This window comes from Chaetura pelagica, unplaced genomic scaffold, assembly GCF_000747805.2.
Source record: "Chaetura pelagica isolate M959 unplaced genomic scaffold, ChaPel_1.0 scaffold340, whole genome shotgun sequence".
NCBI lineage: Eukaryota > Metazoa > Chordata > Aves > Apodiformes > Apodidae > Chaetura > Chaetura pelagica.
In genome coordinates this window covers 214,423-227,221 of record NW_009951917.1, presented here as the reverse complement: position 1 = coordinate 227,221, position 12,799 = coordinate 214,423, and positions in this window count along the sequence as shown.

The window sequence follows — 12,799 nt, the reverse complement described above, 5'->3', positions numbered from 1 at the left end:
CCCACTGGTCTCCAGCTGTGGTGGGAAATCAACAGGAGTCAGGAAGAAGCAATTCTCAACCCTTGTGATTTCACTACTGTCCTATGTTTTCAAGCATCTTCATCTATCGCTTTCTCTACACACCCCCATGTGGCACCGTTGCTCACTGCAGGATGAATTAAGCTACGAAATGTAACTTGGCAGCTGAGACACTGCATGGCCATAAGAGCACATCCAGGAGTCTCCCTTTGGACATTCAGTGTTGTAAGGCCAAGTTTGATAAAAAAATAATGCTATCAGGAAGTCAACAGATGGAACTGCTCAAATTTAGTGATTCTGTACTTTTACTGATTCCCGTGTTTTCCATTCTCTTCCCTCTCCCCTCTCTTCCCCTATCTTCCTTTCCCCTTTACACTTCTCTTAAGCTTCCCTTCCTTTCCCTTCCCTTCCTTTCCCTTCCCTTCCCTTCCCTCCCCTCCCCTCCACTCCCCTCCACTTCCCTTCCCCTTCCCTTTCCCTTTCCCTTTCCCTCTCCCTTTCCTTTTCCTTCTTTCCTCCTTTCCTCTTTCCTGTCCTCTTTTCCTCTTTCGTTTCCTTCTCCCTCCCTTCTTCCCTCTCTTCTTCCCTCTCTTCCTCCCTCTCTTCCTCCCTCTCTCCTTTCCCTGGGTCATGACATCTTAAAATTCAGAAGATGAGAAAAACAAATTCTAAGGCAATAAATATAAAAAACAAAGAAGTTAAGAGTATTTAACAAGCTAAGTTTCACACCTGCATGACACTTGGGTAAACCATTCTGTGTATTCAGCTGAGACTCCTAAATTCAAATCCATCCTACAGGAGTCTTTGGTGCTATGACTCTCCCTATCCTTTAATCCAGTCACACATACCAAATCCTTCTTCAATTGCCCATGCACAGAATTAAACACTCCTGTGCAATCAGACAACACTAGCACCAGAATTCCCTCTCAGAATTGCCCCAAGGGGAGCTTGCTGTCTCTGCTAACTCTGTGTAAAAGTCTGTCTTTTTAATTTTCGCCTCCAGTCTTTAAATGCAAATGCTTCCCTTTCCCCATATTGTGGCTGCTTATGTCTTTCATCTCAATGGTAGAATCCTGGAAAGCACTCCACCTCACAAATTAGGATTTGCTCCAGTGATGTTTCCCATCACCATTTCCAAAAGAAAGCTTTCCATTTCATGGATGATAACTATTCAAATTCAGGTAACACTACATTGTAAACATTACTGGCTAGTTTAAGGGGTGGGCTGTTCGTGTCTGAACTAAAACGAGCTCAACTGAATGGGTTCTCTTAAACATGACAGAATGTTTTTGACTAATTTTCTCCAGCTATAGGGAATCTGACTGCTGGGAAGGTAGAATCTTCTTGCTCCTCTGCAGATATATCTGATTTATATGCCAGATTTGTATGTCAGCTTTCTTTTGACTGGAAAAAAAAAAAAAAAAAATATATATATATATTGTTTTTCATTTAAATTTGATTCCATAAATGGGAATTTTTCTACATATTCCCGAAGAAGAAAAGAAGACATTTACACTTTTACTCAGGAAAAACAGGAATAATTTATGTTATAACAAAAAGTGAAAGTTTCTCTACTGGGTTAAAGGTCACTGTTGAGCTAAGTATTTTAATGCTGTACATCTATTCTCTACTAGATTCTTTCCTGATACTTAAAGCACCTAGCTCTTCCATTACAAAACAAAGTACTGCCATTCAAAAACCCACTAAACATTACAATACATACAAATGTTGCTACAAAAGTGAAGTTATAAATATGATGTTGAGTCACATGATTTTAGTCTATTCAAAGCCAAAACACAGACTCATAAAATCATTTAGGCTGGAAAAGAACCTTTAAGATAAATTCCAACCACAAACCTAACACTGCCAATCCAGCACTAAACTATATCTCTCAGCATCATATCTAGAGTTGTTAGTGACTGCATAGCTGGAATGGGTTATTCAAAGTACTAATAAAGTTATTCATAGTCAGCCTGTTGCAGAGTAATTGAGCTGGGAAAAAAACTGTTTTAGATGGGTCTTTGGATATTGCCTAGCAATGCACTGTGTAAGAAAAAGCAAATGCCCTGTATATGCAACAACAAATACCTTTTATTTCTTAAATTAACTAGAAGACAAATGAGAAGATATACACTGTTGATATTGCCTGGCAGTTTGGTACACACCATAAAATAACGGAATTTAGGATTCCATAACAACATAAGCGTCTAACACAGAAAATCCACTGAGGAATCTAGTTTTCTAGTGTAAAAGCAAATCCCTGGTTCCCATACGAGTGAACGGTGACAGAAGACATGGAAACACTTCAGTGAATGCTGTGCTGCAACAGCCAGAGCAATATAATCTGTAGGGTATATGTTTTTTAAAATATTCCAAAATCTCTTTTCTAAATTTTCCAGTTTCAAGTTGAAAATGTTTTTCCAAAAATTGAAGTGAATTTACCATTAAAATACAGTTTAAAATACAGAGTACTGGCATAGTCCTTCATATCACATTTTAGAGGAGAAAAATTTGGTGATTAAACATAAAAATGTTAATGCTAGAGCATAAAAAAGAAATCTTAATCTTCAGGATTTAGCAGAGAAAGGATACCCCTTTTTCAATGAGAAAAAATATTAATGAGTAAATAACAAATGTTTTAGTCACTGTAACCCACCATTAATAAGATTTTTGTTCTCAACTAAATGAGGGAAATTTTGCAATACTTTGTAATAATCTTCTCAGCTGCTCTGTGATTATTCAGAGGGAAAAAGGCTATGTACAACTAATCCATGTTTACTAAAAGACACTAGCTATAATAGGTGTCTTATAGTTCAGTAATTCTGAGAGCTCAAATCAGTTAACCAAGACTTTTTTCATACTGGTGAGTAAGCTTACTCTTTCAGCACAACACAGACAGGCTAGAGATTTGGGCAGGGAGAAACATGAAATGCAACAGCTAGTGTAGAGTACTGCATCTGGGGAGGAACAATCCCATGGATCAGTACAGGTTGGGGGCTGAGCTGCTGAAGAGCAGTGTAGGAGAAAGGGACCTTGGGGTCCTGGTGGACAGGAGGATGACCATGAGCCGGCAATGTGCCCTTGTCGCCAAGAAGGCAAATGGCATCCTGGGGTGCATTAAGAAGAGTGTGGCCAGTAGGTTGAAGTAGGTCATCCTCCTCTTCTGTTCCACCCTGGTAAGGCCACATCTGGGGTACTGCATCCAATTCTGGGCTCCCCAGTTCATGAAGGACAAGGAACTACTGGAGAGAGTCCAGCACAGGGCCACAAAGCTGATGAGTAATGGAGCATCTGGCCTGTGAGGAAAGGCTGAGAGAGCTGGGTCTGTTCAGCCTGGAGAAGGCAGCCTGAGATGGGACCTCATCAATGCTTATAAATATCTACAGAGGGTGTCAGGAGGATGGGTCTGGTTTCTTTTCTTTAGTGTCCAGTAACAAGAGAAGAGGCAACAGGCAGAAGCTGGAGCATAGGAGGCTCAAGTAAAACATAAGGAAAACTTCTTTAAGACCCAATAAGCAACATTTTTCTCCATCCAAATAAATGTTAAATGAGACTTCTCTTTACCTTTTTCTTTTCTTTCTTTCTTTCTTTCTTTCTTTCTTTCTTTCTTTCTTTCTTTCTTTCTTTCTTTCTTTCTTTCTTTCTTTCTTTCTTTCTTTCTTTCTTTCTTTCTTTCTTTCTTTCTTTCTTTCTTTCTTTCTTTCTTTCTTTCTTTCTTTCTTTCTTTCTTTCTTTCTTTCTTTCTTTCTTTCTTTCTTTCTTTCTTTCTTTCTTTCTTTCTTTCTTTCTTTCTTTCTTTCTTTCTTTCTTTCTTTCTTTCTTTCTTTCTTTCTTTCTTTCTTTCTTTCTTTCTTTCTTTCTTTCTTTCTTTCTTTCTTTCTTTCTTTCTTTCTTTCTTTCTTTCTTTCTTTCTTTCTTTCTTTCTTTCTTTCTTTCTTTCTTTCTTTCTTTCTTTCTTTCTTTCTTTCTTTCTTTCTTTCTTTCTTTCTTTCTTTCTTTCTTTCTTTCTTTCTTTCTTTCTTTCTTTCTTTCTTTCTTTCTTTCTTTTTTAATACGTGTTCTAACTACCCAGGGTAAATTCAAGAGTACAAAACTGAATTCATTAGGATGAGATCTTCCAACCAATTAACTGGGTCTGGCTAGGACAAAGTTCCATATCATAAAGTGTTTCATGTGTCTGAAATTAGTTTCACATTTGAATGAAATCCAGAGTACCAGACTTCCAAAGCCAACTAATAAGAAACTAGCAGACACAGCTGCAAAGGTTCTGCCTTGTTGATACAATCACAGGTTCAAATTGAAATGTGAATACTTTCAGACTATGATTCAATATATAAATGAGCCAGTTTATACATCCCAGCAGTTGAGACACATTCTCAACAGCAGACATTCTCTAAGTAAGTTGTCCCACACACACTGCTGTATCTAGATAAAGTGATCATTATCAAGACTACGGTAGCACTGTGCCATGCTTTCATGATGCCATAAAACTCTTAGATGAAGAATGATCAATGTCCTAATGGGAATAAATTAAATGAGTGGGAAAGGTGAATTTATTTCACTAAGGTCTGGAGGTTTTATGGCAAAATGTGCTGTCTCCAATTAAGTCACTCTCTTGTAACCCACATAGTTACCAAAACAAAGCTCTTAGAGTGTCATTAGTGCACAATGACAGTTCAACACGGTTACTGCTTCTGTTATGACAGAGAGCATCAGTAAAGGAAAATCCAACACAGAAGGTAATAAGGAAAGGCTGGAAAGAAAAGCTGTTAACACTGTGTGAAGTGCTGTGAAATGGTGAAGATAATGTTTGTTGTTGAACATGTGTAGGGCTGTGCAAAGACGATGTATCTGGCAAAAGAAGAAAATTATTCATATTTATGAATAAAAAATAATCTGAATTAGTAAGAAAAAAAAATAAATCGAAGAAGTTAGACAGAATACTTTGGACTCTGAAACATAATTTTAGAAATGTTAGTTTGTAAAAAGGATGGGTATTTGTAAGCCTGTTGAAGCATCACTACAAGGAGTCTAAGGAGAACATAATCTACACACATATACCAAAATAAACAAAAACTGTGTTATTACACTGAGTTTCCTTCAAGGTTAAGTTTTAAACAAATGTAGAAAAGTAGATGCTATAAATTTATCAAAGGAAAACTCCAAACAAAACATGAAACACAAGACCTTTTAAAAAAAAACCTTTATGCTTTCCATAATTAGCAAGCACTTAATGGGCAGAATCATGTTTCTATTATAATAATAACAAATCACTATCCCTATTTCTCTTCCTTTCACAGTATTCAGGATTTAAGATTTGTTCACCCTCTGCCTCCACAGCTGCATCCAGTTCTTTGGGTTACTCATGTGCCAAAGGACATTTAATTCTGTCCTTTTCTAGTACTCCAAAGTGTCCAGTGCAACCTGCATTTTCTCTTATCTGCTTATCTAGTGTCTCAGTATTAGTTTAGAGATTTTGAACTAGTTCACAGCACATGTCAATTAATGCTGGCCTTTTCACCACTTGCCAGTAGTCCAGTTCCAAACCAGCTTCTCCTCAGACCACTTTTTTAAATTGAGAGGACTGTTTTTTCACAGAAGAGATATGTTCTGGTCATCCTTAATTCCCACTGCTTTATGTCACTGTCCATGAATAGCTATCTCTTCAGGGCAAACACTGTGAGCCATAGATCTGGTGGATATAAATCTCCATGCTCCTATTGACTTAAGTGTAACTACAGAGATTTACATCTGCTCACAGCGTGTGTATATGAATTTCAGTGCCCTTTAAATACCATCTAAGAGCAGGGATCTGTGTTCCTTTTAATTTGTGGCAACCATTAATTGGTGAGGAGTCAAGTTTTAAACACATCTGTTTTATTAGAAGTAAAACAAGTTGTCTGAAACACCTATGTTCAGTTCTCAGCTGAGCTGACTATCCATGCCAAGTGACTTTTATGACACAAGGAAGAATTTTCACAGAAAAAAATTATATGCTTTGTAGCATATTAGCCATAGAATACCAAAGAATTTGCACACATTAATATATCATGCTGATATTCCTCAAATTTTTGTTTGAAATACATTAAAATAGACAAAATGTATTAAATATGACTGAGAATTTATATTTTTTTTTCTCTAACACAGGGTATTTTTATTCAAATCAAATAAAAACCCATCAATTAATCATTAGGGCATATCTGGTGAATATCACAGATACTAGAATTGCAGGCAGCTCTCAACTACATATGGAGGAAGACCAAATATTTTTTGCTTTGGACTGAGGCAAACTTGAAGGTCTTTTCCAACCCTGACAACTCTATAATTCTATGAAAGAACAACTGGAATTCTCTGCATGCCAGAGGAGATATGTCAGTGTATGCAAACTGCAAATCAGTTATCCAGCCTCTATAGGGCTGCTTGAGAAGCACAAAGGAGTAAGGAAGTAATATTAAAACAAGATTGTTTGAAATTTGAGAAGGGCAAAATAAAATATTAAAACTGGCTTTCTTACATATCAGTCCATCTCCTATCAGATTATATACCTTTAAAGGTTGCATAGATCTGGGGAAAAGAACCAATCAACCAAACAAAAAAGACAAAATTACCATATTATCTAGCTAAATTTGAGAATCAGAGCTATAAACAGTAAATGAAATAGAGAAAGATTATTTAAACACTAAGAACTGAGGAAAAGAAGGTCATCAGCATGAAAAAAAAAATAATTAAAAAAACCTGTTGATAAAACAGACTTACAGATGTCACAGATATCAAACCAAAATGAAACTGTCATTTCCATGGTGAGTCTTCTGTACTATAGTGAGGATGTCCAGTGAAGTCTTGCTTCATTGCCTCCAACACTGAAACTTAAAATGGTATAAATGTATTCACTTTGGCTTTTTATTTTGAGCCTTTATCTTAAGCAGCCTTTAAGGACTTGTTTCTTCCTGGAAACACTGTTTCCCAATGGCATAAATGGCTGATCCAGAGCATTTGCAAGAAGAATATTATCGTCTTATATGTAATTTTCCTATATTGTGGAACGAAATCCTGATACATTATTTTTGGGCTCAGAAATACCATGGCAATTGCTAGCTTGAACTCTTATTTTTGTCATGCAAAGAACCTCTCTACTGACACAGTGAACTTTCATAAAGTAGCCCATTAGTCCTGCAGTTTCTGATTAATATCTTTTCTCACACAGCAATCTCAATAGCCTTAATTTGCTTTAGTCAGAAGTTCGTTTTATCATTGGTGATAATACAGTGTATTTTGTTAATCCAAAGCAAAGCTGATCAAAACTGAGGCTCTTTTGTCAGTTTACATTTACTTTTTTGTTGTTTGTATTTAACACCCCATCCTACTACAACAGATTGAATAGCCACATAAAATGCAGATTTCCACCACAGATTCATTTATATGTGTACTAAGGATTACATGGTACTGTTCACTATAGGCTTGAATTTAACACATGCTACATAAAACTTCCACTCCCTCCTTATTATTTCCCCTTCTCTGTTTTTGGTTATTCTTCATCTAAAGGAGCAGAACCATAACTCAGATTGTATTTGCTGAGTCTGCTTTAAGAGAAAACTTCTACATTAGCTGCAAGCAAGTACAAAACGTCATGTATTATACTGAACTGGACTCACAGTTGCTAACTACCATGGTCATGAATTCTGGCAGAGAAGTTCCCTTTCATACCACCAGAGAGACATATCCCCATTGCTGAAAGAACAAGGAACCAGAGTTTACTTAAACAATATACTCAAGGATTTGTCTCGAGTAATTTCTTCACTGTTTCCTCAATCTGTACTATTTCAAAAGCTGATTATAGATTTTTTGTTTTCTAAGTCCTCACTAACTCAGTTTGTATCACTCACTTTACTCTTGACTTAACCATGTCCAACCGCAGTAGAATTTTTCTGTGTGTACCTTTAGCTTCCTGGCAAATTCAAAATAAAATAAAACCAAAAATCCATCTAATAATGAAAAGTTAAGCATCTTTCTTTATTAAGAGGATATATTAATTTAACCAGAATCTTTCTCCTGCAGCTAAAGGCAACCTTCACAAATGCAACTGCAACATCACTGTCTGTGGCTGGAAACAAAATCAATGTTCATGTTTGCTTAAATAAAGCAGTACATCAAAAACTAACGTAACTCCAGCTGCATCTTCTGTACTCTTCCATCTGCAGGCTCTTCTTAGTTTTAAGCCTCTTGTCCTCCATTATTTTCCTTTTGGGGACTTGATACCCTCTAGCTTCTTACACAAAGAGCTACTTCTGTCCCAGAAGTCCTTGGGAGTCACCAGTCAGCTGCCTCAGGAAAGCCCCAAACTTCTTACTAATCCACTGTCTGCTAGTTTTTATCAAGAGATTCAGTCTCCAAGGCTACTTTCTCCTCCAGCAAGTAAATCTGCCCCTTCCAAAGTTACACCAGTAAACAAATCTCCCCTCTGTCACAAGCCTTGTCCCCTTCAGCACTGTCTTATCTTTTCACCACATGCCCCAAGCTGCAGTCCTGTATCTAAGTTCAAGATGCTTTTTACAGACATTTCTAAGGCAGAAAGATAGAGCATGGAAATCAACAGCCATTTCTGTAATATTGCCCTTTCAGAATGAATACAGTTTGAAATTAAAGTAACTGGAGTTGGATTTGTCAGTCAAACCAGCTAGTAAAGAACTGTGTTACTTTGCTGACATGTGTCTCTGCCATGGATCAGTCCAAAGATACATAAACTGTCAAAGCTGAGTGTGAAGCACATGACGCTCTCATATAAATTCACTCTCATGAAACGAGTCCACACAAGCAACACATATCACAGTCTCATTTCCATCTACAAAGTTAATTATGTGTGTTTTGGGGCTTGTCTTCTTAACAGACATAAATTTGACTCCTTTGCGTACATGTAACTTAGCACTTTTAGGATGCAACAGATTAGATCAGCTTTTTCAGCTGGTATGAAACACGTGCAAGGCCAGAAGTGACTAGGCCTTGGCCAAGCTGTCTACAGAATAAAACTTCAGATACTGGCTGACAAAAGCACATAGGAAAGAATAAGTTCAAATGAGGATAGTTTAAATTGAAAAGATATCTTTTAACAGAGAAGTTTATTAACCACTGGAAGAATGAGCTACACAGAATGGCCACAGAGGATATCCCTTTGCCTGATCTTTTAAAAACAAAAGCAGATATTTTTCATAACTCGTGCTCCAGTTCCAGTAAATGTCATCAGACCTGACACAGGAATCACCTGGTGAAATTCTGAGGTTTATTTTACATGGCAAGCCAGAGGTGTTGATAGCAATAATGGCTCTTTCTGGCCCTAAAATCTATTAAGTCCATGGAACAGTGCCAGTTCATATCCAGCTCCTAATGTAAATTTGAGGAAGACAGTCCTATGGTGAGGCTGCTTCTCATTAGTTTTAACAGTTTCTGTAGTGTGTTCCTCATTCGATAGACGACACACATAAATTCAGCTGCTCAGGTTACTTGCACAAGGTGCTTAGGCAATTACCAGTTTTTATAAGGGCTGGCTCAAGAAAAAATATGCTTTATTTTAAAACCAGATATGAGAACATTAAACAGAGGATAGAACCTGACAGAAGGAGCAAGACCTATCTAAGTAGAAATCACGTGGGAAAGAAAACTCTTTTCTTGTTCCCCTTAAAATGGGTGTCTCAGGTATCAAAAGAGTATTGTACATTAAGTACAAACTTTACATATTTCCCAAAGCACATGGGAAAACCCCTGCAAAAGTCCTTGAGCACATCACACTCTTATGTGTAGCGGAGGTCAGTAACCTCACTTCAAGATGTGTAATGCATAGTAACACATTTAGCACAGCAAGGAAGAAGCCTGTTCTCCTTGACACCCAAGTTCCCAAGCCCCAGGCTGCTGTTTTAAAGAAAGCAGAGTGCAGAAATGTGGTATTTGAATACAAGTTAATTTCTCCAGACACTGTTAGATGATACTACAACACAAATTAATGAGCTCCCTCAATAAAATAACATGCTATTATGGTGCAGTTTTTAACTTGTTTTTGCTGGATAGGAAGCACTGGAAGTAAAAATAGCACTCAGACGCATTGCTACAGGAGGTACTTAATTTTTGTGACACCTGATGGTGCCTTTAACACTACTCATGCCCATGAAGTGTCCATAAAAGGGAGCGGTTATAAAGTAGATTGATGGTAGCCTTACTTCAATCATCTTTGAATGACAAACTGGAGCATCATTAAATGCAAATAACTTCAGTAAGATGTACTCTTATAATGTAAAATACAAACCACAAGCTTCTGTACAGGGAAAAGTAATTATACTGCAGTCTTCTTTTGCTTAAAGTCATTACTACACCTGACATTCTCAAAAATACCTTGATCCTCCTTTGGTCCTAGCAAGAAAGGTTTTTCTCTCACCCTCTTATTCTCCATTACTTCATTGGAAATACTGCTCTGTTGCCACTTTATTTAGACTTGAATCACATCATTGCATTTTTTTTCTCATGGCCACTGATTATGCCAGAAACAGAGCTGAGTAGCCTTTTGGATAGTTTAAGTGATCCTAAACTCTTCTTTGTCAGCACTCTGATGCAAATACATATAATATTTTAATGTTTTCATTCCTCCTCTTTTTCATCTACATGACAGCCCTGCATATAAAATCCTGTCAGCTGAACACACAGTACTCACTTCCTGAAAATAAAATACACACAAGAGTAGCTTCTTGTCCAAGCTGCTGGAAGTTCTTGATCTTGTAACTGTGCATGTCTTCAAACAACTCAGAGCAAACAGCTTCCCACAGTAATTTTACATATAACGACACAACGTAAAATTAATCAGTTGAATGAGGGTATTTTGACTTAGTTGTTGCAAAGGTCAAATTAGGATTTTAATGACATTAAGTATAATATTTGGGCTTACAGGCATTAAAAGGTGTGTTTCATTTATTAAGTATCTATGAAGTATCTAGCATCTCTTACTGGAAATGCATTAATTTATAGGCTGATATAAAAACCAGCTGCCTAATGAGGTCATAACAAGAGCTCTTCTGTCAGAGATACAGTTCCCGTTGGCCCCTCTCTGCAGAGCCAACTGTAAGGTTTGCCATCTGTTGTTCTTTCTCCTGTTCTGCTGCTAGTCACTACGGAGAAGAGGCCAACACCCACCTCACCACAACCTCCTTTCAGGTGGAGAGCAATGAGGTCTCCCTTCAGCCTCCTCTTCTCCAGGCTGAACAGCCCCAGCTCCCTCAGCCTCTCCTCATAAGGCCAGTTCTCCAGACCCCTAATCAGCCCAGTTGCCCTTCTCTGCTCCCTCTCCAGCACCTCAATGTCCTTCCTATACTGTGGTGCCCAAAACTGCACACAGTGCTCAAGGTGCAGCCTCACCAAGACCATGCAGACGGCCACCTCCCTGGTCACCTCCCTGGTCCTGCTGACCACACTATTCCTGATGCAGCCCAGGATGTCATTGGCTTTCTTGGCCACCTGAACACACTGATGGCTCATGTTCACCCAGCTGTCAATCAGCACCTCCATGTCCCTCTCTGCTGGGCAGCTCTCCAGCCACTCCTCCCCAAGCCTGCAGGGCTGCTGGGGGTTGTTGTGCCCAAAGTGCAGGACCCGACATTTGGCCTTATTGGAACTCATGCCATTAGACTTGGCTCAATGGTCAAGCCTGTCCAGATCCCTCTGCAGACCCTGCCTGCCCTCAAGCAGATCAACACTCCCACCCAGCTTAGTGTCATCTGCAAACTTACTGCCCTCTATCCCTTCATCCAAGTCACCAATAAAAACGTTAAGCAGGAGCAGCCCCAGCACTGAGCCCTTGGGAACACCACTGGTGACCAGCTGCCAACTGGGTTTAACTCCATTCAACTCATCTCTTTGTACCCAGCTGTCCAACCAGTTTTTTAGCCAGTGAAGTGTGTGTGCTTCCAGTGTCAGGAAGTCATCTTGGACACATTCCAGAAACCTCCAGGACTGTTCCCTCTCTCCCGTGTTTTAGTTTCAGCAGACATCAGGGAAGTCAAAGTCCCTCACAAGAACCAGGGCTAACGACCACATGATTTCACTCAGGTATTTACAAAACATTTCATCCACCTCTCTGCCCTGGTTGGGAGGTCTATAGCAGACTCCGACAGCAATATCAGCCTTGTTGGCCTTGCCCCTAATCCTGATCCAAATGCATGCTACCTTGTCATCATTACAGTCTAGTTCTAGACAATCATAACAATTCCTAATATACAGGGTCACCCCATTGCCTCTCCTTCCTTGCCTGTCTTTCCTGAAGAGCTGGATGCATCACTATAGGAGTATTTCAGGTGGGTTAATGATCTCGACATCTTTTTTGGGGCACAGGCCATAATTCCTGCCTGACCCTTCTCAGGTGTTTCCATGGCTGCTGTACCATCAATAACCCTTGCCTTTTTGCTTCCCATTACATCTCTGTCCCCCATCTCCACTCAGGTGGCAGACCAAGAGTCCTCTCTCCATCCTATAAACCACAGCATGTATCCCTTTGGCTTATTTACAGGCTCAGTTTTAGCCTTTTCCTCCTTTGAATCTAGTTTAAAGCTGTGACAATGAGTCCTGCTAATTCCTGCCCCAGGATCCTCTTCTGGGACAGCTGCATTCCAGTTGTTATCAGCAGGCCTGCTGTCTTGTCTAGTAACCCATGATCAAAGAACCCAAAGCCGTGATGATGACACCAGTCCTGGAGCCATGAGTTAAACCTGTTAGCCCTTCCTGTTAGTTCCCTCATCTGTTGCTGCCAGGA